Raw genomic sequence first — 27730 nt, 5'->3', positions numbered from 1 at the left:
CAATTATAAGTTTACAAACTAGCAAAACAAGTTGCCAAACTCGTACATCTCCCACAATACCAATTGTTCACTGCTATGAATACTAGCAGACATTTACTTAATTATCAACAGATACTACGCTGCCAAATAACACTTCTGAAAGTAAACTAAGAAATGAACAAAAATGGCACCTAATAAACTGGCAGCCAAATTGACCAGAAAAATAAATTTAAATTAAAAATTCTTATTTACTTTAATTTAAATTATAAATTAATTTAAATCAAATTTATAAAATAAATTTATTTAAATTAAGTTTAAAACATAAACTTATCAATGTTTAAATAATAAACTCATTTAAATAAATTTATAAAATAAATTTTCTAAATCAAATTTATAGAATAAATTAATGTAAATTCAAATTAATAAAATAAATTTATTTAAGAATCCTGATTTGTGTATCAGTCAGTAAACTTTGATATCAATTGTTAGGTCCCAAATTATCGTAGAAGGGGGGTTGAATACGATAATCACTAAATTAAAAATTATTTCGAAACTTTAGCGGATAAAATATTTAGTGCTCGGTTAGTGCTTTCGTGTTCTTGAGAGGAATAGTGTTTGGAACGATAAAAACGAGGAACACAAGATATTCGGGGAAATATATATTAGTATATAAATCCTCGAGGGTGTTGCTACACTCCGGTAAATAAATTAACCGGCTACAATCTAAGAATAATAAAGTTCCTAGCTACTACAAAGGTTTACAAATCAAATCCTATAAAATAATCTAGCTTTTGTTTGTATTAGGATTTAAATTACCGGGTAACGATTATAATGCCCCTAAGAATATACAAGAATTAAATCGGGCATTATAACGTTACTCCGGTGAGAAGTTAAACAGATATTCAAGTAGCTTGAACTCCTCTGTAAATCTCCGCTTCTTATTTTATCAGCTCTCTTTTTGTTGGAGAAGAAGATAAACAGTACTTATTCAGATCTGCTGCAAAGTGTAGACTTTATACACAATAAAATTGTGTGGCTGAGAATTGAGGAGCTCTGTGGCGACAACTTTTTCTGTGGCGACAGGAGCTCTGTGGCGACAAGGGGGTGCTTGTTAATCTCTGTGGCGACACCTGCTTATTTACTAGTACAAATAACAAGAGTTTAAATAAACTAACTCCCCTCTAACGACCACAGGAGAGTACAGGAGGGAGTAATTGATTGTGTGGCGACAACATGTACAAGTACATGTACTCGTACTTAACTTATAAACCATAACCTCTGTGGCGACGATGTCCCCCCCTTTGTTTCTTTACTTCTTTTTTTCTTTTTCTTTTATTCTTTCCTTTTTCTTTTGTTTTCTATTTCTTTTTTCTTTTTCTTTTTGTTTTGTTTTGTTTTTCTTTTTTTTTCTTTTTCCTTTTTTTGTTTCCTTTTTCTTTTGTTTTTTTTCTTTTTCTATTTTTTTTTTTTTTAAATTTAAATTGTAATTAATTTAATTTATAATAATAAACTTAAATATAACTTATATAAATAAACTAATTTAGATCTATAAAATAAACTTATTTAAAGTTTATAAGATAAATCATTTTAAGTTTATTAAATAAATTATATTAAAGTCCATTAAATAATTTATTTAATTTAACAATTAAACTTTGATCTTCGCCAGTCCTCTGAGTTGTTTAGCTGTATACCTCGCACACCTCTTCTCGTACTTTAACATATAAATGTTCAATCCAAGTACGTTCCTCAACTTAATAATTCTTCTATAAATAATACTCAGATTCCTTTCACGAGCTGTTGACGCCTAGTGCAACTGGTCTGGTTCACAGACGACTAACCCCGATTCAGGTCTTCGTATTATAGCCTTGATTACATTGTTAATCTTGCCTCAACTTTATTGCTTCGAACACTGACTGTCAATAAATAACTGTACTTTCACTGGAATCCTTTCTGGTACTTTAGACAACGTCTTCATTAACCTCTGTCTATACCCTGTCTTCAATTCTTCAGATTCCTATGCTTCAAACACTATCTATCTTCAATCAATGCCAATACACTGAAATCTTCCAGTAGCACTTGTATACTGAATCTTCAACATTTCTAAAACCCTGAAAGTCTTGAACCTTTGTTCTTCACTGAGGCATGATCATATTAATGAACTTCTTTCAGTGACCTGTAGACAGACTTCAGGCTTTCTTCTAATCTTCCGATTCTTTGTATTTGCCTTGTCTTCATTCTTCCTGATTTCTTGTGTAGACGTAGTATTATTAAGCTGTCATGTTCTAGTGTTGTTATCGTGTTGAGTTATCACGTAACTGTTTATACAGCTACGCAGTCTCACCAATAGTTCTATTCTTTCTTTCAACTACCCCATTTTGTTGAGGTGTTCTAGCAGCTGAGAATTCTTGAACAATGTCTTTTTTTTGCAGAATTCACTCAATATTGCATTCCTGAATTATGTTCCTGTTAGGAATATGTTGTGAACTTGATGATAAGTTAAACAAAACACCTTAGTAGATTTAACTTAGTTAATTTATAGCTCTCGGCGGATGTTCTAATATAGTCCCGACGGATGAACTTTATAGTCCCGACGGATGACAACTGAACATCCATCGAGAGTGTAGCTTATGTAACAATAAGTATTGTAGCACATTTCTGCAAATAACATATTTTAGTTGAGTAGATGTTGTAGGATCCTGTAAGTCATGATGACTACTAGATTGATGTATAGAATATGTTGGCTAATTATAAATATAAGATGTCTTGTGATTCTGTAGAAGTAAAATAGAGTCAAGAGGCAGAAAGACTCTCAACGAATAATCTACAAAGGCTCCCGACGGATGATCACCAAAGTTCCCAACGGATAATCAACATGACTCCCGATGGATAACCAACATAGTCCCGACGGATGATCATATTCAAAATGGCTGTTGATAGTGACAACACAGTCACATGCGTCGGGTGTTTGCAAAAGGAATGTGGCAGCCTATTAAGAAGGATTTTGAGAATAAAGAAGCATTACCATTTCCATGCAAATGTGAAGATATTCAAAGATGCTGGACAGAGTAATGTAGAAGCATGATATTAGACTAGATTTATTTTGTTTTATTATCTTGTCTTACTGTCATGTAACTTGGTGATATATAAACCAAGTGTAGTAAGTAAAACAAATAACTAAGCAAGCACATTTTTCAGAGATATAGATAAAGTTGTACTTGTTAAGAATTTCTCTGTAGTTTGTTGTTCACTTGTAAAAGCAGCTGTGTGCTATTCAAAGCATTACGGAGTTCTCAATTTGATATATATATATATATATATATATTTATTTATATATATATCTGGTGGATACTTTCAAATCCACCAGAAAGTTTTAAAGCTTGTGTTTTATTACTTATTGTTTTGATTTCTATTATTCTTTCATTCCGCATTACTGCAAATCAAACACTGTTATATATATTGAGTTAGAACATTTTAAAATCTCAAAAGAAGCCAATATATATAACAGTGTTTGATTTGCAGTAATGCGGAATGAAAGAATAATAGAAATCAAAACAATAAGTAATAAAACACAAGCTTTAAAACTTTCTGGTGGATTTGAAAGTATCCACCAGATATAGGTTTTAAAATGTTATATCACTCGCTGATATTTTTAATAGGTTTCAAAAACTACTGAATGCTCTAAAACTACATGGAAGAGTCTATCAAACAAAAGACTCTAACCTCAAGTTTCTTAGATCTCTCCCAAAGGAGTGGAAGCCAATGACAGTCTCATTGAGAAATTCACAAGATTACAGGGAGTTCACCTTGGAGAGACTGTATGGCATCCTGAAAACCTATGAGCTTGAAATGGAGCAAGATGAGAGGATGGAGAAAGGAAGGAAGAAAGAAGGATCCATTTCACTAGTTGATGAGTTAGAGAAGGAGAAAGAGGTGAAACTTGAAGTTGTAGAATCTACATCAAAGGTCTGTGAAAGCAAGGGTAAAGGGCTGGTAGCTGAAAATTAAGATCAATTGAGCCATGATGACATTGATGAGCATCTAGAATTCTTATCCAAGAGATTTTCCAGGCTCAAATTCAAGAAGAATTTTGGAGCAGCCAAGCCAAACAGAAACATCGTTGATAAGTCAAAATTCAAGTGTTTCAAATATGGCTTGGCAGGTCACTTTGCTAGTGAGTGTAGAAAGTCTGATTCTGGTAAAAAGAAGTTTGAGTATGTTGATTATAAACAGAAATACTTTGAGTTGCTCAAGCAGAAGGTAAGGGCTTTCATAACTCAGGATAATGACTGGGTTGCAGATGGATTGGAAGAAGATGAAGAAAAACTAGCCCTAAGGGCCAAGTCAGATGAATCAGAAACAAGTTCATCAAGCAATCAGGTGATCACAACCAACCTAGCTCATTTGTCTAAAGCTGAGTGTAATGATGCAATAAATGACATGTCTACTAAATTATATCACTTGTGTGTTACACTCAAGTCTCTCACTAAAGAAAATAATAAAATCAAAGAGAATAATGTGTTTTTAAGTGAAAGAAACAATGTGCTAGAGTCTCAATTTATTGACTTTGAAAAATTGAGAATTGAGTGTAAAATTGCTAAGGATGAATTAACTGAGTCCTTGAAGAAGAAACAAGTTCATCAAGCAATCAGGTAATCACAACCAATCTAGCTCATTTATCTAAAGCTGAGTGTAATGATGCAATAAATGACATGTCTACTGAATTATATCACTTGTGTGTTACACTCAAGTCTCTCACTAAAGAAAATAATAAAATCAAAGAGAATAATATGTTTTTAAGTGAAAGAAACAATGTACTAGAGTCTAAATTTATTGAATTTGAAAAATTGAGAATTGAGTGTAAAATTGCTAAGGATGAATTAACTGAGTCCTTGAAGAAAGAAGAGATTTTAAGGAAGCAGCTTGAGCGAGAACATGAAGTAATTAAAGCATGGAAATCATCTAGAGATGTTCATGCTCAAATTACTAAAGTTCAAGGTATAGAATCCTTTTGTGATGCAGCCTTAAAAAAGAGCAAAGAGAAGCTAGATTCCAATCTGGTTGAAAGACTCTTTACAGATGTGGACTTGACGGATGATGAAAATCATCCGTCAGATAATCAAAAGGATTATCCATCAAGAGACAAGGAGCCACATCTGTCGGTTGTGAGTAAACCAGTTAACAAAGCTAAGTTAGTTAAAATTGAATGAGAAATATGGATCAGTTTCTAAAAATTTTGTTCCAGAAGAATCAAATCAAGTTAGAAAAGAAAAGAAATCTAATGTTGGTCACATGTCTATCTAGCAATTGAATGACAGACTGGAAAAGATTGAGGTTAAAACATAAGCTAAAAGGAAAAATAATAGAAATGGGAAGGTAGGGATTAAAAAACATAATAACTACACACCTGATAAATATGCACCAAGAAAAATATGTGTTAAGTGTGGTAGTGTTAATCATTTATCTATCAATTACAAACTTGCTATGCCTACTCCCATGTCTGCACCTTCTTCTTTTCCCAACATGACTAGTATGCCTGCCCAAAATATGAATGCACAATTTGCTAATATGCCATTTGCACCTAATCCTTAATATGCTGCATTTAGTATGCCAAAAATGCCATTTAGCATGCCTTACTGGAATTATATGTTTGCAAATAGCATGCCTTTTCATGTAAATCAAAATGTGCATGATAATTTTGTTTCAATGACTGGTTTCAAAGGTCCAACTCAGATGACTAAGGATGAATCTGAGATCCTCAAGTTAAATGAGGTCAAATCTAAGAAACCAAAGAAAAAGGCTAACAAGGCAGGACCCAAGGAAACTTGGGTTCCAAAATCAACTTTATTTGGTTTTGATGTGTGCAGGGAAACAGAAAGAATCTTTGGTATCTAGATAGTGGTTACTCAAGACACATGACTGGAGATTCTACCCTGCTCACTGAGTTCAAGGAAAGAGCTGGCCCAAGTATCACTTTTGGAGATGACAGCAAGGGTTATACTGTGGGATATGGCTTGATTTCAAAGGATAATGTCATCATTGAAGAGGTTGCCCTAGTGGATGGACTCAAGCATAATTTGTTGAGGATCAGCTAGCTTTGTGATAAGGGCAACTCAGTCACTTTCAATTTTTAAGCCTGTGTTATGACCAACAAGAAGAGCAACAAAGTGGTTCTCACTGGAATGAGAAAAGGAAATATGTACCTAGCTGATTTCAACTCATCAAATACAGAATCAGTAACTTGTCTTCTCAGTAAAGCAAGTCAAGATGAAAGTTGGCTATGCCATAAGAAAATGTCCCATCTAAACTTCACGACCATGAATGAGTTAGTCAAGAAAAAATTGGTTAGAGGTATTGTTAGGTCCCAATTTGTTTGTAGAAGGGGGGGTTGAATGCAAACAATACCGTTTAATCGAATAAAATGCGGAATAAAATTGTGAAACAAAATTCAAGTTAAATAAAACTTTTATTAAACTTGAAAGGTGTTACAACTACGGTATCAGTTACAAGGGATTAATCTCAAATCAATTATTACAAATTTAGAATAAATTCGACATGAACTTTTTCTATTTTTGTAATTAAAAGATCAAATGCTAAATGCGATTTGAGATTAAGTTCTAGGGATTTTGATCCGCTAGATTGATACACAAGAACAAGATAAGTATTTCTAGTTGATTGGATTTAACTTTACAATCTAGAAATTGATCTTGAAGTTGCAGATGAGATGAAATATTTTTCTGCTCCTTTTTCTTTTGTTCTTGAGTTTGTATTCTGTTTGATTGCTTTTTTTTTATGAACTGGTCTTCTGCTTCTTTTAAACAACACAGCCGAGTAGATTGAATTGGAATGACAATCCTTTAAGCTTGTGAGACTTTCGGTAGGACAATGTTTACAACTAGCAAGACAATTAAAAATGAGCTAGCAAGACTTTCGGTATGACTATAGATTGTCATACCGATTGTCATATTAGTTCAAATAAATTGTCTTGCTGAATTAATAACTGATTTTAATCTAAACAGAAATTCTAATAAGACAATTAAATGTATTGGCATGACTTTCGGTATGACTATCAATTGTCATACCGATTGTCATACTAGTTCAAATGAATTGTCTTGCTGAATTTAAGCAGATTTTAAACCAATTAAAATCTTGTAAATCCTTAATATTAATTCTAAATTAATTAATCAATTTAATTCAATTAATCAATAAATTAATCTTTGCAGATATAATTTATTTTCTTAATTAAATTATATGACTTAATTAATTAATAGAGAATTAATACTAACCCTTAGCAGCATCCATTCTTCTGACAATCTTCTGAAAGTCACTGAGACTTATGAATCAATTCCGCCACTTCAATGCTGACACTCGATGTACTGTCTGGTTCATGAGTGACTAACTTTCGTGACGTTTCTTCATGTCTTGACTTCTATATTCTGATTGAATCCTTGTAATAAATGATACCTTGACGAGATCTCTGTCACTAGATTAAATCCACGATCTTGATTTATATCACTGAGGCATGATCAAATTCTTGAACTTCTTCCAGTGAATCTTCAAGTCTGCAGATTAACAATGTTTCTTTATTCTTTGACAGATGTTACATTGTGAGATCTCTCTGATGATTAATCCACTATTTACTTATTACATTCTTATTTGAGTTGAGTTAAATACTCGAATAAACGAGTAGGCTATGACATATGCCTTTCAATCTCCCCCTATTTGCTTGTTAGACAATAACAACAAATACCTAGAGGATAACTCAACTAACAAATAAGAAAAAGATATAAACAGTAATGTAAAGTAAATAGCAGAAAAGTTCTGGATTATATTTAACATTTTCCAGATTCCAAATGAAATTTACAAGTGAATACAAGATAGATGTTCCTCTAGCCTGAACATATAACTACATTAGACTATCTTGATTCATAAAGCTCTAATCATATTACATTGAGTTTTGAGCTAATTGACTTCAGTTGTCTTCTCTTCTGACTTCACCTTCTTCTAAATCTTGAAGCAATTCCTTGTCAAAGACACGATCCTTTTCTGAAGTGAAGCTTGCTGGTCTGACTGGTTGAACTCCAACTGACTTCAGCTTATTCTTGAGTTGAGTGTACCTTTTAACATTCTTTTCACAATAAGCTTGAATCAAGTCAGCAGCTTGAGTCTTCAACATGGATGAATATCCAGCAGTTCTCAAATGATGTTTCATCCAGACCAGATGCTTAGCTGAGTAGTCTTTAAGAGATTGTACATCTAGCTGACAGATTTGAAGACAATCAGACTTAAAGAATCTCACCTGATGAGGATTGTTGACCACTTGAGGACTAGCCATGCTGGCAAACTCTTTAAGCCTTTCTCGAAGAACTTCATTCAATTCTGAGCTTCTTTTGACTTTGTTTAAAAGAACCCAAATCTCTGACAAAGAACGATTCTCAAATAGATGAAGTGACACCTTGAATGATCCTTCACTCTGACAATATACAAAAATGCTCATCTCATTTAGGGATCTATCAAAAGCAGCTGTGATCCTTGAGACTTCAGTCTTGATAGCATTCATGTACATGTCATTGTTAGGATTTGAGATTTCCAGCTTGTCAAGAAGATGTAAGAACTGCCTATCATTGTTAGTGCTCAGCTGAGGCATATCGAGTACTCTCCTAGCTTCATCCCATTTTTCACCAATCTTTAGTCTGACATCTCTTCTCCTTTCTTGAGCCTTAATGTCATGAAGACGTTGCTTTTGAAGAGTTTCTGTTCTTTGTATGTCTTTCCTCCTGTCAATGATCTGAGAGACCTTCTTGAGTTCAGCTTCTTTTCTTTTCATCTCTGACTGCTCCTTCTGAAATTCTTTCTCAAACATAGGATCCACTATATCTTCCTCTTCCCAATCTTCAAAATTACTTTCCTCTTCAGCTTCAAATAACCCATCTTTATCTTCCTGAACTGGTTCAGTGGGAATGTCAAAAATATCAAAGTCATCCTGTTCTCCACTGTAGTAGACATCATCAGCCTTTCCTTTGTTTCCAGCAGAGGTATCTTTTTCTTTCCCTTTGGCACTACTTCCTTTCTTCTCCCCCTTAGTTGAGGGATCCTCTTCTGATCTTCCTTTGGAACCTCCATCACCTCCAGAGCCTGATCCTCCACCAGACGGTCCTTCAAAATAAGTTCTTTGTTCTTCATTAGGGCAATGAGAATTCTTGATCATGTAATATAGGTGCTTCATCCCTTCATTGAGATGTTCCATGCCCGTCTCTATCTTTAGAAATCTTGAGGAGTCCAGTGAATGATTCATCTCAACGAGGTCTTCAAGAGAAGTCATTCTTGTATGTAGAGAGCAGAAGTTGGATATGTCATCAGCTGATAAAGTTGGAGTGTCCTGAATAGAATTGAGCTTTGGTATTACAGTGGTCTTTAGATCTGAGATGTCGTTCCTTATGATTGCAAGCTGATTGTTGACAGAGGTGGAAGAAGAAGACCGTTCAACCACTTGTGCTTTGAATGCTTGAGCTTCAGCTTGGCTTTTAGCAAGTTCTTCTTTTAGGGCAACAATCTGAGCTAACAGGTTTACAGTATCAGTGTTTGTGTGTGCTCTCACCTGAATTTCACTCGTGTTTGGTTCACTCATCTCACGTGCATGTGTTTCTCTCAATATAATTGCTCGTGAGGAGTCTTCCTGTTGCTGTTCTTCTGTACCTGCATTAAAAATCACCCTAGCCTCTTCAAGAGAGGTCAGTGGTGGTGCAATGGGAATTCGTGAGTCCCGATCCTCAGTCAATACTATCAAATCTTTTGGAATAGATGTCTGAATTGCTTCAGGGATAGATTGACCGAGTTGCCCTCCACTTTCTCCAGATAAATCTGTGAGTGGAGAATCCCATAAGGGAGCCAGAGGTGTTTGATCTGGGAGGGGAGAAAATGACTCTATTAAGGGTGGCGGAGAGTCAGATTTTCCCTCTGAAGCATGTGACTGCTCTTCTGCCGTAACTATGGCAGGCACTGTAACCGACTCTACGTGCACTCCTCGCTGTGTGTCCTGAGTATGATCTGGGGAAGTGTATGGTTCCATTGTGAGTAATGGAATTGTGCTTGACTCAGTACAAGATGCCATGGCCCTATGGCGAATTTCAATAGATGCATCCTGTTGAGAGAATGCCTCTAGAAACTGTTCATTGGCCATTTCAAAGTCCATGTCCTGTTGGGAGGACAAGGATGGGCTTTCAGATGCCTCAGAATATGTTTTTCTTTTCTTAGGAGGAGGCAGAGCTGAGGGTTCACTCATATTTAACAATGTACTACTTCCTAGTAATCTCCTGGGTAACATTTTAGACAGTGGGGGAGAGGTTGAGATAGAATGTGACTCTGTGTTTGGCTCTATGACCTGGGATTGAAGCTGTGGTTCTACAACTTCATGGTCAGCCCTATCAACCACTGGGGGTCTTTCAACAGAAGTAGGAAGAGAGTGAGAGTGAGGAATTACTACCTGTAATGGAAGAGCCTGGGTGGCTTGAACCACTGGAGGTTGAGGTTGCTGTTCATGGCCGGGAAGATTGAAAATAGGTAAGGGAATATAAGTGGCCATGAAAGCAGATACAAGTACTGGAACTTGCATGAATTTGAAGGTTGTGTCTTGGCGAGTGTAAATCTTTTTACTAACTGGAGGGGGTTCGGTTACTGCAGAGTTAGCAAAAAGGGCTTTGTGTTCAGGTGCGAGAAGATGATCTACTATAAGCATGAGAAAACGAGCATAGTAACATGATACCCTACGATTTGTAGAATGATCACGTAAAGCAGAAGTTAGACGTCTCAAGAGAATGGGAAAAAGTAGTTTGCCAAAATTGATCCTTTGATTGAAAACAACCGCAAGACCAATATACTGCAGAGTGGAAGTGATGTTATGAAAATTGGATTTTGTGCAGTTGGCAAACACTTTGGAAAGTGTATCAAAGAAAATATCCCATTCAGACACCAAATTTGATTTAGAAAGTTTGGTTAAATTGATCACCCCCTGATAGTGAATAGCATTGAAAAAATTTGTGATATCATTTTCAGAGGGTAAATTACAGAAATTGTCTAGTGGAAAATTTAACGCACGATTGACGACTGTTTCATCAACTACATACTGTGTGTTTGCGACGGTGAATGAAAAAGATTTTGAATCATCGGCCACAGTAGAGGTTGTGCAAATCAGTCTAAGTAGATCGACGTTTAAAATCACATTTGATTTAATAGCAGAGCTAACAATCGAATGGTCATTTAAAAATCTAATCCATGGCTTAAATTTTTCAACATCACATTTTTCCGGATTAAAATAACCAACCTGATTATGCGCGACAATTTGGAAATTGAGAGCCATTTAAAATAATAATAAGACACACGCTTTTCAGAATTTTAAGAGTAATATTAAGAAAATTCGAATTAATTAAATTAATTTAATAATTCGAATTAAATTAATTATAATCGAAAAATTTAGACAGAAATGTATCTCGTTAAAATTCTTAACTCACAAACGCAGTTTTGACAAACCAAAAGACACAAATCAGAAATTGAAATAAAAATAAAAAGAACTGATTTTGGGAAAAATCGATTTGAAGAAAAAGAAAAGAAAGAAAGAAAAAAAATGGGCAGCACTTCCGTAAGTATATACGTGTGTATATATCACAGGAGTGAAGTTTTAGTATGCTGAGTGAAAACTCGAGCAAGGAAGACAGACAATTCGTTGGTTTTAGTTCGAAGAGAGAGAAGAGAGAAAACTGAATACAAAAACTGTTCGAATTTTTTGAGAAGAAATGAACTGATGAAATGTGGTTTAAAACAATACACATATGACAGTTGGTATGACAATCCTGGATTGTCATACCGATTGTCATACCAGGCAAAAGAAGGGAAAAAAAACAACAGAAATAAATACTAAAATTATAACTGGTATGACAATCTGATAGTCATACCGATTGTCATACCAGTACAATAATAAAAGGAAAATAATTATATATAAGGTTTAAAACTGGCAAGACAATTGATAGTCATACCGATTGTCTTGCCAGTATAAAACTATACTGAATAACATAATAAACAACATTTAAACTGAAATGACTTTCAGCAAGACAATTTCAATTGTCTTGCCGATTGTCATATCAGCTTTAAACACAGAAACACACATATATAAATATGTACTGGAATAAAGACTTATATAACTTAGTAAAAATATCAGAAAATATTTACAAAATCAAAGACAATATTTCAGAATTAATTATTTTTATTCCAAAAATAGATTTCTGTTGAATTTTAGCAAATAAAATTCATAGAAAAATATTTTTAGAGAAAATAAAATATTCTGAGATATTTTAAATTAACAAGAAGGGAAAATAAAACAGATAAGATACTATAAATTACATAGAATTAAGCAAGAAATATGATAAAATGATAACATAAATTTGCAAATGAATTTTTCATTTATGAAAAATTCATTTGTAAATTCATTCAAGAACAGATCTCAGATATTAACTAAATTAATCACTAAAACTATTCAACATGCCCAATTTACCAACTAATCTGGTAAATGTGGATTCGTCAAGTGGTTTAGTGAAAATATCTGCTATTTGTTCTTCTGTTGGAACAAAAAATAGTTCAACAGTACCATTCATGACGTGCTCTCTAATAAAATGATACCTGATGTCAATGTGCTTTGTCCTCGAGTGCTGCACAGGGTTGTTGGTGATGGCTATTGCACTTGTGTTGTCACATAAAATAGGAATCTTGTTCAATACAGAGCCATAGTCTCGTAGTTGGTTCCTAATCCACAAGATCTGAGCACAGCAGCTTCCAGCAGCAATATATTCAGCCTCGGTCGTTGAGTTGGAAACTGTTTGCTGTTTCTTGCTGTACCATGAGACTAGCCTGCTTCCTAGGAATTGACAACTTCCTAAGGTGCTTTTCCTATCAACAACACTTCCTGCATAATCTGAATATGTATATCCGACAAGGTTAAAACCAGATTCTTTAGGGTACCAAATACCTAGATTTGGTGTTCTCTTAAGATATCTTAAGATTCGTTTAACAGCAACGAGATGAATATCTCTAGGATCCGCTTGGAACCTTGCACATAAACATGTAGCATACATAATATCTGGTCTACTTGCAGTAAGATAGAGTAACGAGCCAATCATACCTCTGTAGCTTGTGACATCTACCTTAATGGAGTTTTCACATGGTCCAAGCTTGACAGCTGTAGTTGATGGAGTCCTTGCTGATGCAGAATCCTCTAGATTGTACTTTTTGAGGAGTTCCTTGAGATACTTGGATTGACAAATAAATGTTCCATCTAACCTTTGATTTACTTGTAATCCAAGAAAGAACTTCAGCTCTCCCATCATGCTCATTTCAAACTTGCTGTGCATTAACTTAGCAAATCTCTTACAGAGATTATCATTAGTAGACCCAAATATTATATCATCCACATAGACTTGGACTAATATAGTATCCTTCTTATGTGTTTTAAAAAAGAGAGTTTTGTCTATGACACCTCTAATAAAGCTATTTTCAATAAGAAATTCAGAGAGAGTGTCATACCATTTTCTTGGAGACTGTTTTAGCCCATAGATAGCCTTGAAAAGAAAGAAGACAAAATCCAAATGATCTGGATCTTCAAAACCAGGAGGTTGCTCTACATATACCTCTTCATCCAGCTTTCCATTCAGAAAGGCGCTCTTGACATCCATTTGTTAAACTTTAAAGTTTGAAAATGCTGCGAATGCCAGAAATATCCTGATGGCCTCAAGTCTAGCCACTGGAGCATAGGTTTTATCATAATCAATGCCTTCAGCTTGAGAATACCCTTTAGCTACCAGTCTTGCCTTGTTTCTTGTAACCACACCATCTTCATCTAGTTTATTCCTGAATACCCACCTAGTACCAACAGCTTTCTTGTGTACAGGCCTAGGTACCAGTTTCCAGACTTGTTGACTTTCAAACTGATTGAGTTCATCTTGCATAGCAATCACCCAATCTGGATCAGTCAGTGCTTCTTCAATTTTCTTAGGTTCCATCTCAGAAAGAAATCCTGAGAACAGACACTCATTTTGAGTAGCACGTCTAGTTCTGACTCCAACATCTGGATCACCAATAATCAACTCAAAAGGGTGAGCTTTATTCCAGACAGTCTGTCTTGGAAGATTTGATCTTGATGATTCGCCTTGAAATTCATTGTGATGTTGTGTCCTACTAGATGATCCTTCAGCATCTCCCCCTGAGTTGTTGCCATGTTGACTTGAAGATTCTCCGTCAGTAGCAGTGGTATCTCCATTGTTGCCAAAGTTTCCATCACTATTACCTTGAGTATCATCAGGATTAACAGGTTCTTCACCAGCAACAACCTCAGGTTCTTGACCATGTTCTGATTCTGAATCTGACGTCTCATCAAACTTCAGTTTCTCAGAAGGATCTTCAGTTTGGATACTAGGGAGTTTAGTGTCATCAAATGTAACATTGACACTTTCAGTTACTTTGTGTTGATCAATGATATACACTCTATATGATCTTCTTCCATATCCAACAAAAATACCCTCATATGCCTTTGCCTCGAACTTACTACGACGATCATCTCCATCCTTGAGCACGAAGCATCTGGCACCAAATACATGAAAGTATTTGATAGAAGGTTTCTGTTCATTCAAAATCTCATAAGGAGTTTTCATGAAGTCTTTGTTGATTAGAGTTCGATTCTGAGTATAACATGCAGTATTGACAGCTTCAGCCCAAAAGTACATTGGAAGACCTGATTCACTTAACATCATTCTTGCAGCTTCAATCAATGTACGATTCTTCCTTTCTACCACTCCATTTTGCTGAGGGGTTCTAGGAGCTGAAAATTGTCTGGTAATCCCTTTGTCTGTACAGAATCCATTGAGAAGTGCATTCTTGAATTCTGTCCCATTATCTGACCTTATTGCTCTAACAGGGACGTTAGAATCTAACTCAATCATCTTGATATGATCAATCACAACTTGTGGTGTTTCATCCTTAGAGTGAAGAAATAAAACCCACGTATACTTGGAATAGTCATCAACTATCACAAGACAGTAACACTTCTTTGACATAGAAAGGATATTAACTGGACCAAATAAATCCATGTGCAATAATTGCAGAACACCAGTTATGGAAGATGTGTCAGTGCCTTTGTGACTTGCTTTCTTTGACTTTCCTTTCTGGCAAGCCTCACATAGTCCTTCTGGAGAGAATTCCAGCTGAGGCAGACCTCTTACCAATTCTCTTTTGACAAGAGAATTCATTATTTTGAAATTGAGATGAGAAAGTCTCTTGTGCCATAGCCAACTCTCATCTGACGATGCCTTTGCATAGAAACAATTGACTTCAAGATTTCTTCCAGAGTTCATGTCAGCTACGAACAGATTTCCTTTCCGGATTCCCATTAAGGAGGGTTTTTCACTTTTCTTGTGCAGAATCTGACACTTCAGCTTGTCGAATAAAACATTGTAGCCGTTGTCACAGAACTGACTAATGCTAAGCAGATTGTGTTCAAGTCCTTGCACAACATATACATTTTCAATGATAACATTTCCAGCTAGCAAACAGCCATATCCCTCCGTTAAACCTTTGCTGTTATCTCCAAAGGTAACCACTGGGCAAGCTTTCTCAACCACATTTGATAGCAGGGCTCTATCTCCGGTTATATGTCTTGACGATCCGCTATCAAGAATCCACACTACCGGTTGTACCTGTTTAATGCCCTCTTTTCTTGACGATGAGGTGCTTGCATTACTAGCCATGAGAGCAAGATTCCCAACTTCTTCATCTTCACTGTCAGTATCATCCCAGCTTCTTCCCTTTGCCAGGTACGCCCTTTCAAATTTACTCTTTTGATTAGAATCGTAAGAGTTCTTCCTAGCTTGTTTTGGCTTCCTGCATTCTGTGGCAAAGTGTCCCAACTCATTACAGTTGAAGCATCGAATGGTGCTTCGATCAACCATCCCTGTTTTATACCCACCACTGCTGGTGTTAGAGGATGAAGATCCACCTTTCTGGAATCTGTTGTAGTTGGACTTGTACTTGAACTTGGGATTCCTTTTGAATCTGACATTTGAGAATCTCTTGACAATCAGGGCCATTGACTCATCCTCCAATTGCTCCAGTTCTTCCAAGGAATAATAATCATCTCCTGATTGATTTGTAGTAGGAGAATCAAATTCTGCTACTATCACATTATCTTCAACCTTGGAAGACTGTACCATTCTTTCTGACTGTTGAGATTGTTGTTGATATTGTGGTTGTTATTGTTGTTCATCAGCTACTAGAGCAGTAGACGTGCTGACCACTCTTCCTTTCCCGTAAACTTCCTTCTGCTGAATCTGCTCCAACTCATAAGTCTTTAACACACCATAGAGCCTTTCCAAAGAAATCTCACTCAGATCTCTTGCTTCTCTTATGGCAGTGATTCTATGTTCGAGATGAGTTGGCAGTGTTAAAAGGAACTTTTTGTTGACCTCCCTGATGGAATAGTATTTACCATTAATGTTCAGGTTGTTGATCAATGCATTGTACCTCTCAAACACTTCAGTGATTCCTTCTCCTGGATTGGATTTAAAGTATTCATACTCAGAGGTTAGGATTTCTAGTTTGTTCTCCCTAACTTCCTCTGTGCCTTCATTAATAATCTCAATAGTTTCCCAGATATGTTTGGAATCTTTACAATTCATCACATGTCTATTCATCAGGGGATTAAGGGAATCTACTAAGATTAATTGAAGGCTAGCATCCAGGGAAGCTTCTTCTATTTCAGCAGGAGAGAAGTCCTCAGGATCCTTCACATAAGTTCTCGCTTTGATGATCACCACATCATTTTCTATTACCTCTGGTTCCATAACCATAGGAATTTTTGGACCCTTCTTCAACACTTGCAAATATTTGGGATTAGCAACCTGTAAAAACAGTAGCATCTTCTTCTTCCACATAACATAATTTTCTTTATCGAAAAGTGGAATTTTAACGGTTCCAACTTTTTGTGTAGTCATTATGAATTTTTTGAGTGAATAAAAAATTCAAGAAGTGAAAGAAACACAAAAGTCTAGGATCTAGATTTGTACGTTAATCAGAAGGCTCTGATACCAATTGTTAGGTCCCAATTTGTTTGTAGAAGGGGGGTTGAATGCAAACAATACCGTTTAATCGAATAAAATGCGGAATAAAATTGTGAAACAAAATTCAAGTTAAATAAAACTTTTATTAAACTTGAAAGGTGTTACAACTACGGTATCGGTTACAAGGGATTAATCTCAAATCAATTATTACAAATTTAGAATAAATTCGACATGAACTTTTTCTATTTTTGTAATTAAAAGATCAAATGCTAAATGCGATTTGAGATTAAGTTCTAGGGATTTTGATCCGCTAGATTGATACACAAGAACAAGATAAGTATTTCTAGTTGATTGGATTTAACTTTATAATCTAGAAATTGATCTTGAAGTTGCAGATGAGATGAAATATTTTTCTGCTCCTTTTTCTTTTGTTCTTGAGTTTGTATTCTGTTTGATTGCTTTTTTTTTATGAACTGGTCTTCTGCTTCTTTTAAACAACACAGCCGAGTAGATTGAATTGGAATGACAATCCTTTAAGCTTGTGAGACTTTCGGTAGGACAATGTTTACAACTAGCAAGACAATTAAAAATGAGCTAGCAAGACTTTCGGTATGACTATAGATTGTCATACCGATTGTCATATTAGTTCAAATAAATTGTCTTGCTGAATTAATAACTGATTTTAATCTAAACAGAAATTCTAATAAGACAATTAAATGTATTGGCATGACTTTCGGTATGACTATCAATTGTCATACCGATTGTCATACTAGTTCAAATGAATTGTCTTGCTGAATTTAAGCAGATTTTAAACCAATTAAAATCTTGTAAATCCTTAATATTAATTCTAAATTAATTAATCAATTTAATTCAATTAATCAATAAATTAATCTTTGCAGATATAATTTATTTTCTTAATTAAATTATATGACTTAATTAATTAATAGAGAATTAATACTAACCCTTAGCAGCATCCATTCTTCTGACAATCTTCTGAAAGTCACTGAGACTTATGAATCAATTCCGCCACTTCAATGCTGACACTCGATGTACTGTCTGGTTCATGAGTGACTAACTTTCGTGACGTTTCTTCATGTCTTGACTTCTATATTCTGATTGAATCCTTGTAATAAATGATACCTTGACGAGATCTCTGTCACTAGATTAAATCCACGATCTTGATTTATATCACTGAGGCATGATCAAATTCTTGAACTTCTTCCAGTGAATCTTCAAGTCTGCAGATGAACAATGTTTCTTTATTCTTTGACAGATGTTACATTGTGAGATCTCTCTGATGATTAATCCACTATTTACTTATTACATTCTTATTTGAGTTGAGTTAAATACTCGAATAAACGAGTAGGCTATGACATATGCCTTTCAGGTATTCCTCAAGTGGAGTTTACTAAGGATGGATTGTGTGATGCCTTCCAGAAAGGAAAGCAGATTAAAGCATCATTCAGAAAGAAGCTTGATTCGTAATTGAAGAACCTTTGCAACTGTTGCATGGATTTGTTTGGACCAGTTAATGTGTTGTCCATATCAAGAAAAAGACATTGCCTAGTAATTGCAGATGATTTCTCAAAGTTCTCTTGGATATATTTTCTAAAATCCAAAGATGAAGCTGGTGAAAACATCATCAATCACATAAGGCAAGTCAACAATCATCCTGACTTCAAAGTAAGAAGAATCAGGAGTGGCAATGGAACTGAGTTCAAGAATTCCGTGATGAGATCATTTTGTGAAGAGAATGGGATTATGCATGAGTTTTCTGCAGCTAGAACTCCACAATAAAATGGAGCGGTGGAAAGGAAAAATAGATCTCTTATTGAAGCTGCAAGAACAATGCTAGAAGAATCAAAGTTACCAACATATTTTCGGGCTGAAGCTGTGAACACTGCATGCTACACTCAAAATATTTCTTTGGTTAATCAAGCAAAATGCATGACACCCTACCAATTGTTCAAGAATAAGAAGCCAACTCTAAATTTCTTACATGTCTTTGGCTGCAATTGTTATATCTTAAGGAATCAAACTGATCAACATGGAAAGTTTGATGCCAAAGCAGATGAAGGAATTTTTGTTGGATATGCTATGGGAAAAGCATATAGAGTCTACAATCTAAGAACCAACATTGTTATGGAATCTATACATGTTGTGTTTGATGATAAAAATATTGAAGGACTGCAAGATGGATATTTCCATGAAAGCCTCAAATTTGATAATTTTGAGATGGTTAGTGATGACAGTGATGATGAAAGTGATCAAGAAATAGTGGCCAAGGATAATGCAGAAAATCTACAACTAATGAAGCACATAATTCAACATCCGTCGAGTTACAGAATGCTTCATCCATCGGTGGACAATCTGCTTCATCTGTCGGTAGACAATCAGCTTCATCTGTCGAGATACAAAGTACCATCCGTCAGAATAATGAGAGAAACTGAGAGTCAAAATAGATGACTTACTGAAAGAACTCCTTCTTCAAATCAAAGATTCACTAACTCAGGGGGAGTTTCTTATAATCAAAACTCAGTCACACATCAAGACAACAATGAGGCCTCTTCATCAAGAGCTAATATACCACAATAGAGAAAATGGACTAGAGATCACCCTTTTGAGCTTATTATTGGTGATGCATCTTCTAGAGTTCAAACAATGAAAGCAACTCAAGAATAATGTCTGTATAGCAGCTTTCTTTCTAAGGAAGAACTAAAGAAGGTAGAAGAAGCTTTGTTGGATCCTGATTGGGTTTTAGCTATGCAGGAGGAGCTAAACCAATTTGAAAGAAACAAGGTATGGAAGCTGGTACCCAAGCGTAAAGGAAAGAATCCAATTGATACCAAGTGGGTATTCAGAAACAGGATGGATGAAAATGGCATAGTTATCAGGAACAAAGCTAGATTGGTTGCTAAGGGCTACTGTCAACAAGAAGGGATAGATTTTGATGAAACTTCTACTCATGTTGCAAGACTTGAAGCCATCAGAATTTTCTTAGCCTATGCAGCCCATGCCAAATATTAAAGTCTATCAAATGGATGTCAAAAGTGCCTTTCTGAATGGAGATTTGGAGGAGGAAGTCTATGTCAGTCAGCCTCCTGGTTTTGAAGATCTAAATTTTCCAGAATATGTCTACTATCTTTTGAAGGCACTTTATGGATTGAAGAAAGCACCTAGAGCCTGGTATGACACTTTGTCAAAATTTCTCTTAGAAAATCACTTCATAAGAGGTACTGTTGACAAAACTTTATTCTATATAAATGTTAATGGCTCTAGTATACTTGTTCAAATTTATGTAGATGATATCATTTTTGGCTCTACAGATAAAAAAACTTTGCAAAAAGTTTGCCCAATTGATGCAAAGAAAGTATGAAATGAGCATGATGGGAGAACTAACTTACTTTCTTAGTTTACAAGTTAAGCAAGTCAGTGATGGAATATTCATTAGTCAAACCAAATATATTTATGATCTTTTAAAGAAGTTTGATCTAATGGATTGCACATCTGCAAAAACTCCCATGGCCATTACAACTAAACTTGAATTAAACACTACTGAAAAGTCTGTGGATATTTCAAGCTATGGAGGCATGGTTGGCTCACTTCTGTACTTAACAGCTAGTAGGCCAGATATAATGTATGCTATTTGTCTTTGTGCTAGATTTCAGGCTGATCCTAGAGAATCTCACTTAGTAGCTATTAAGAGAATCTTCAGATATCTCAAGGTAACACCAAAACTTGGCATTTGGTACCCTAGAGATTCTGGTTTTGATCTAACTGGTTATTCAGATGCAGATTATGCAGGTTGTAAAATTGATAGAAAAAGTACAACAGGAACTTGTCAATTTCTAGGAAACAAGCTAGTATCTTGGTTCAGTAAAAAGTAAAATTCAATTTCTACTTCTACAGCTGAAGATGAATATATTGTTGCTGGTAGTTGCTGTGCACATATTTTATGGATGAAAAACCAACTGTTGGACTATGGTCTGCAAGTGGACAGAATTCCTATTTTTTGTGATAACACAAGTGCAATTGTCATCACTAAAAATTCAGTACAGCACTCAAGAACAAAGCATATAGACATCAAGTACCACTTCATTAGGGAACATGTGATGAATGGTACTGTGGAACTTCATTTTGTTCCAAGTGAGAAGCAGCTTGCAGACATCTTTACCAAGCCACTTGATGAATCCACCTTTTTCTAGGTTGGTAAGTGAGTTAGGTATGCTTAATTATTCTTAAATCATTTCAGATAATTTTGCAAGTAGTAATGCAACCAGAAACTTAATTGATTTTTCTGTTTTAGATGAAATTTTGGCTAAGTCAAAATTTACATCTCGACGGATGTTCATTATCCATCGAGTTTGATCATCCGTCGAAATAGATTAACTTGGTAAAAATCAATTACTTTTATGGATTTTTTTATACCCGACAGATAATTGTTTTATTCTCATCCGTCGAATTGTCTACATCCTAGCCGTTAAAAGTATTGAACATTATCCATCGGATATACTTACAGTCTGTAAGTATGTCACGATGGATAATTGACAGAATTTTGACAGTTTATTTTATTTTTAAACGGCTATTTTGGGCAATTTTTATTGGGTCTTTAATTATTATTTTTAACTTTAATTTTAATTCCATTTTAATCCGAGAATTCATAAAAGCCTTACCTCAAGTTTATTTTAACTTTTATTATTCTCTATTGAAACTAACTGCTATCTTCTTCCTCAAAGCAAAATCTTCTCTCTCTCATTGCAAATTTCCTCACTTTAACAATGGCACTAGTAGTCAAAATCATGTCTCAGTCAGGATTTATCTATGAGAAGAACAACTTCGCTGCACTTGTGAACAAAGATATTCCTGCATCTGAAGATTTTCACAAAATGATGGACTTTGTGAAGGGATGCAAACTCAGTTATAGCTGGAATCACCCACAATCTACTGTGAAGTTGTGAAAGAGATATGGACAACTGCTGTGTACCAGTCTACTGACAAAACCATAACTTTTACTCTTTAAGGTAAGCAATTCTGCATTAACAGTGATACAATTCAAGCATGCTTTAAGATTCCTGAGAACACTACTACTGAACCACACACAGATGCTAATTTAGTTACCATGCTTAATTCTATTGGCAATGTTCTTCCTACCATTAAGTTAAATGAGATTAGAAGGCTAGTACTTAGAAAAGAGTGGAGTTATTTGTGTGATGTAGTTACCAAGGTGTTTTCCGGTAAGATAAGTAATTTTGATTATGTAAACACTGTCATGCTTAACATGCATTATATGCTAGTTACTGATAAGTACTATAATTCCAGTGACATGATCATGTTTGAGTTAGGTTACAAGTTAGGGGAAATTGAAAAGAGAAGTAAAAGTGTCTATTATGCTAGATTCTTTATGATTTTTGATAACCATCTTGTTGAGGATATTGTCATTGAGAACCCAACCAATAAACTGGATTGCTGGGTTCAAGAAAGGAGAGTGATTGCAGATCTTAACAGAGCAAGTCATCACAAAGAGGTTCCCCTCTTCTATTTTCCAATCATGGAGGGCCCTCAGGTAAGTAAGGTAAGCACCACTGTCTAAACTATTCCAACCTCCTAAATTTCTTTGCCTTTGAGTATGGCAATGGCAACTGTGTCAATGACCCAACAGATGCCCACCCAAGCCACCAAACCAAAAATTTCAAAATCCAAAACAAAGAAACCCCCTTTGGTTTCTCTCAAAAGAAACCAGTTGCAAAATCTACCAAAACTAAAGAGGGGAGTGTGAAGGGTGGTAAGGTAGGTGAGGGATAGGGTAAACATCAAAGAAACCCCAAGAATAAGGATGGAGAGGTGAGTGCACCCAAGCCTAGCCACACCACAGTTTCCCAACAAACTGTGGTGATTAATAAGTAAATCAGCTCACTCATACTTTCATCCTCCCAAAAGGATGTTACTATTGAAACAAGCTCCCAACCAGGAGCACAAGCCAAGAGGGTAAGGGACACAAGTTCACCCCAAACTTATGTCAGAAAGAAGAGATCTAAAACCATTGGGGATGCACAGGGAACAGACACAATGCAAACTGAAGCTAAAGACTCAGTCACTATACCATCTCAAATTCAGATTGATGTGACTCCAATAAATGTGGAGTTACAACCAAAATCATTAATCATAGAAGCACCTCAAACACCAAACTCTCCCACAAATTCTCTGGATGTGGATATGATCAACACATCAATTCATGATTCCCCTTCTTTAACTTTATTGGGGAAGCTAAAATCTAGTACAAGTGAGCATCATCTTTTAGATAATTTGTTGGCTCACTTGCCAATTCTTTCAGGAACTATTGAGACATCTGTGCCCAAATTATCATCAATTTGTACAGATTCTACAATAGTCTCCACTCCAAACTCATTCATTTCTTCTATTCCATTGGATATTGTTCATCCGTCGGTTAGTGATTGTATCTCGACGGATGTGCCTAACAGCAGTCATCTGTCGGTTATCCTAACTACTACCCCGATGGATGTTCCTGATTCGTCGGTACTCACTACACACACTGAAATTTCAACAATTGTTATAAGTGTAGATGAGTTAGTGGTTGTAAAATCACTCTTAGGACTGAGGGAAGGGAGTGAATTGAGTGAGAGGCTTAGTTACTCTCAGGCAAAAGGAGAGGAAAGGAGTGAACAAATGCAGGCTATTTCTTCTAGCCTGGAAAAAGAGAGTGAGAGGAGTTCCACCTTAGTAGGTGAAGGTGAGGGTGTGAGGGTGGTGAGCAAAGGGGAGCCCTTGATGCAAGAACAGAGAGAAAATGAGAGAAAAGCAGGTACAACTGAATGGGAAGAGCCCATTATAAGTGAGTTAATGGATGTCAATGAGGCTGACAAGAAATAGCTAATTCAGCAAGAATGTCAAGCTGTTTCATACTCTGTTTCTTTTGAAGCTGAGGCATTTACTCACCCTGTGGTAGCATATCAGGTTCTAGATGAATAGGACAATGTGGTTGCAGAAAAGATGCTTAACTTGGTGCATACAACTGCTTCAATTCAAAGAGCAAAGGATGCCAACTCAGCCATGCCTCCCACAGCTGGTGATGATGTTGATCATGGAACTGGTGAGTCTGAAGAGTTATTTGGAGATGAAGATTGTGATGAAGAAGAGTTCATGGACATAGGGGGAGAAGCAGGCCCTAGATCTAGATCAAACATTACAGCTTGGGTGTTTTCTAAAGAGTGTGATGAACAACATTTCAAGACAACTCTTTTTCACATCATCCAACAGACACACACTGCTCTTCAAGCCACCACTAATGCTAGCACCAAGAAGCTACTACAGGCACACCTCAACTCTCTACAACTACATCAAATACAAGCTCTTCAACACAATCAAGATGTCACTTCAATCAAAACAGAGATTTCCAAGTCAAGAAGAGTGTCTCTGAAAGATTGGATGCTACATTTCCAAATACAATAATGCTTGACATCAATAGACAGTTGAGGAAGACTTCTAATCTTGCAACTAAAGTGGATTCCCTGGACACAAGACTGAAAGCAGTAGAAGCCTCTCTCACAGCTATTCATCTACATCAAGCACAGCAAACTCAGTTGCTTCAAAAGCTTGTGGCTGCACAAACTTCTACCTCCACTCTACTTGATGATAACAAAACGGGGGAGAAAGATTCAATCATCCCAGTTAGTCAAGGAGGGCAAACCAGTGGGGGGAGCATATGATAAATGTTCAAATCAGTCAAGTAATAGTTCCAGAAATTACTTTGCCAAAGCCACCAGTATTGGATAACATTGATATGATCCAAATGGCAGCTGCTAAACTGAATTCAAACTCAAATCTCAAGATGCTTGATGTTGCAGCTGTTGAGAAGGAATTGGATGACAAGTGGAGGTAAATAGATGAAGAAATTTAGAAGAAATTTGGTCAGATACAGAAACCAGACAAGATCTTTCATCACCACTCACAAGTCAAGCAAATCATTGTGAATGAAATGAGTCTAGGTAGCTTAGAAAAGGGCCAACCTTCATGCATAAAGTCCCCAAAGGCCAATCTAGTTTTGAAGCCTAAAAGGAACTATCCAAAGTTCTCAGAAAAAAATCCTGTGGATCTTATGTTTGAGACACCTAGGCCAGATGAAAAGAAGTTGTTGGCAAGGTCAATTGCATTCTTCAAAGATCCAACTGATTCAGTACTGAAAAGAAGAATTGCCAAGATCTACAAGAATGGTAAGGAAATATGTGTGGTGGATGGACACCCTCAATTTGTAGAAGCCAAGAAGGAAGAAAAGGAAAGAATTAAGCAAGAAAAGAAGCAGGTTGCTCTAGATGCTAAGAAGCTCAAACAAAAGAAGAAGCAAGCTGCTATCTTGGCCAAACTTCAAGCTGTGAAGACAACAACTGAGATTTTTGAGAAACCACATGTGATTACTGAAGCTCAAGATCAGAAAATGCTCAATGAACCCCAACAGATAAAGAAACCAAGATACAAGCAAAGAATCAAGATAAAATTGGACTTCAGTGATGAGAAATTGGAAGACTACATTCCCAAACAGTCTACAACTTCAACACAAACATCCAAGCCCTCAGTGGTACATGAGGAATTCAAGGTGGATCCAACAAAGAATTTTCATGGTGAGCCTATAATTCCCAAGGATGAGCCAATAGACTGGGAAAGTTTGCCAATTCCTGAACTCAATTTACCTATCTTCAACAGAACAAAGTCTAGAGCAATCAAGAAGGTCAAGCCTATAAGTTTCAGAACCAAAGCCCTAGCCAAAACTCAACCAACTTTCAACAAGGGAGATCTACTATACATCTGTGACATCAAGGAATTTTCAGAAATAAATATCTACTTGGATGAATTGGAAGAGGTAAGAGGAACTGATGCTCCCAGACATCTTCCTGAAAGACTAGTGTTTAAGTACAAGGGAGGGAAAGAGTTCACATGGCCTCTTCACAGGATTCTTCAAGAAAGCCAATATGTACTGATAAAGGTCTTCTCATCCTTCAAGGAAAACTTTGGTTTTAATGTAACTGTAAGGAAATTGGTTCTAAAGAAGATAGAAGATCTAAGGAGTAATAAAGCCAAAGATGCACTCCCCAAAACTCTATCAATTCCCTTCACATGAAATAGAGTATATTTGAGGCCTTATTGGCTGATGGAATTCATGGATGATAAGGGTATTAGAAGATTCTTCAGACTGGATGACCAATTGAGTATCTCTTGCAATGAGACTCTATTGGAAATGCAAGAAAAGTTGGATCTGTCAGATGCTGAAGAACTTGAATTCCATAGGCAGCTCCAAACTCAAAAAGAGGAAAACAACAGAAAGCTTGGGAAGAAATCCAAACAATCAAGGAAATAGAAATCATCTGCTCAGACTAGAGGAGCACTTTGATAATGATTGTGAGAACTCTTTGTACACCTTTACTTTATTCAATTTATTATTAATATTGTAGCACTTATTAGTTTTATCTACTATAATTCAATCTGTACATTTAGGGTATTTTGTTATCATCAAGTTTCACTTAATTTATGGCTATAATTCCAGTACACATATATTGGGGGAGATTGTTAGGAATATGTTGTGAAATTGATGATAAGTTAAACAAAACACATTAGTAGATTTAACTTAGTAAATTTGTAGCTCGCGACGGATGTTCTAATATAGTCCCGACGGATGAACTTTATAGTCCCGACGGATGACAACTGAACATCCATCGAGAGTGTAGCTTATGTAACAATAAGTATTGTAGAACATTTCTGTAAATAACATGATTTAGTTGAGTAGATGTTGTAGGATTCTGTAAGTCATGATGACTACTAGATTGATGTATAGAATATGTTGGCTAATTATAAATATAAGATGTCTTGTGATTCTGTAGAAGTAAAATAGAGTCAAGAGGCAGAAAGACTCTCAACGAATAATCTATAAAGGCTCCCGACGGATGATCACCAAAGTTCCCAACGGATAATCAACATGACTCCCGATGGATAACCAACATAGTCCCGACGGATGATCATTTTTACTTGTATTCGGTTTAAATGCATTTGTTTCATAAGTATATAAATTAATTTAGACTCTTGACTCTTACTCACTCTTTATTAATTGTTTTACAGTTTAATTTAAAATAATTTGAAAAAAATATTCACAAATTTGTATTTAAAAATAGTAAAATAATTCTCTTATTCATTTGGTTTGTGAAGTGATATGGGGATGGAATGAGGAATCGGGTTAAGGTGGTATAGAGTTGAGGTATCATTCTTGATATCACGTGTTTGGTTGAGTGGTTGAATTAACATATTTAATTAAATTATTATTTTTTATTAAATTTTATTAATTTAAAAAATTAATAAAATTTTAATTTTTTATTACATATTTACATAGAATAATATACAAAATGAAAAATATATTTGATTGCTCATACCCGTGTTTCATACTCACCTCCCTACTAGGGTATCAAAAACCCATATCTTGGGGGTTTGAGGTATGGGTTTGGAGGATTGAATTTTAAAACCAAACATCAGGTATTGGTTTGGAATGACCAAAACCCATACCTGATATCTGAAAAGCCTGAACCAAACGACCTTTAAAGGAGGAATCACTATCGTGATTCGTGAGACAGATGAAGTAATAAACTTGAACACGTCCTGCATTA

Source organism: Apium graveolens, chromosome 4 (assembly GCF_009905375.1).
Source record: "Apium graveolens cultivar Ventura chromosome 4, ASM990537v1, whole genome shotgun sequence".
Classification (NCBI taxonomy): domain Eukaryota; kingdom Viridiplantae; phylum Streptophyta; class Magnoliopsida; order Apiales; family Apiaceae; genus Apium; species Apium graveolens.
This window is presented reverse-complemented; position numbering follows the sequence as displayed.